Source organism: Jaculus jaculus, unplaced genomic scaffold, assembly GCF_020740685.1.
Source record: "Jaculus jaculus isolate mJacJac1 unplaced genomic scaffold, mJacJac1.mat.Y.cur mat_scaffold_42_1_1262500_arrow_ctg1, whole genome shotgun sequence".
NCBI lineage: Eukaryota > Metazoa > Chordata > Mammalia > Rodentia > Dipodidae > Jaculus > Jaculus jaculus.
The window spans coordinates 943,016-944,324 of NW_025423496.1; the positions used below are offsets into that span (position 1 = coordinate 943,016).

Below are 1,309 nucleotides of genomic sequence, written 5' to 3' on the forward strand. Positions count from 1 at the left end.
TGTTAATGTTGTAGTTTAGCTAGCCAGCTTGTCCTGGGTATCTTTTTCCACCTCCTGAGTACTAGGATTAAAGGTGAGTGGCCATATGTACCCATCATTTATGTGGGTCCTGGGGATCTAACCTCCAGTTCTCATACATGTGCAGCAAGTGATTTGTCCACTGACCCATTGTACCACCACTCTCAATATCTGGATTGATAAAGTTTAATTTCATCTCCATCCTTTTCAATTTTATAGCCCCAATTCTGGTAACCCAGCACCATGATGCATTTACATTTTCATAAATTTAAACAATAAATTGTTTTGACCATGTCAGAATACACAATTGAAACAGTTCTAGATCCTTTTATTGGTTCATAAGCATGATGATTGGGTGTTCACGCTCTTGCGTGACGTGTGCCTCCCACTAAACCTTGTTACGCTCTGGCACATAACCCGTCTGACGTGAACTGAGAAAAAAAAAAAAAAAAAAACAGCTCTAGATTTCACTAAGAGCACTTCTCTTCCTTGAAGTTCCATGAGCACTTTCTTGGCACAGTGACACATTTTTCTCTAAATGATATTTATTGGTTCATTTTCAGCATTTCATCAGAGTCAACAATCTTGTGTCTAATGAATAAAAAAGAAAGCTGCTTAAGCCAAAATACTTGCTCCTGACCCCATTGATAGAGCTCTGTTTTCAGTGGGGATGAAGTGTTGTCAACATAAAGCTTTATCAGAATTTTCACCTCTTTAATATATTTGACCTGACAATGTGACATACTCATGTGCTCAATATAGGGTCTTGTTATTTTTCTTCTTTCCTTCCCAATTCTCATCAGCATCAGTGCAAGAGTGGAAAGTGTTGGGTGGCCCTTCTATGGCTAGAAGCTAGTGTAGGAAGATGAAAACAGGCCAGCACAGGAGACCCAGATTTTCCAGAAAGATCACTGATATCAATAAGGTTAACTCCAACTTGTGCATATGCTCTTAACATCAAGAAGCTCATAAAAATCCTTGTACTTTATTTAAAGTCAGAAAGAATACCCCAGGGCATGAAACCTCACACAAGTGATGTTGTCTAGGGCAGTGATAATAACGCCTGCATTCCTAAGATGGTAGAGACAACATCAAATGTCCTTTCTTAGTATTATCAGGTATTTCTCCTCTTTGTCCTATATTAATCTTAAACTATTAATGTCACAAAACTTTCAAAATGAAAGTTTAAGAAACAAATAACATATTTCTGTAGGAATTACTATATCTATTATATGAGGAAAAAGTATTACTTGCAATTTTACTGAAAAGAAAAGCAACAATAATAACATAA

General features: G+C 36.7%; 1 non-coding gene across 1 annotated transcript; it reads left to right on the plus strand.

Annotated features, from left to right (window-relative positions):
- The first annotated feature begins 340 nt into the window (after window positions 1-340).
- LOC123457399 lies at window positions 341-445 on the plus strand. Its single transcript, XR_006635009.1, has one exon. It is a non-coding gene; the product is annotated as a small nucleolar RNA U13 (small nucleolar RNA).
- Window positions 446-1,309: the final 864 nt, after the last annotated feature.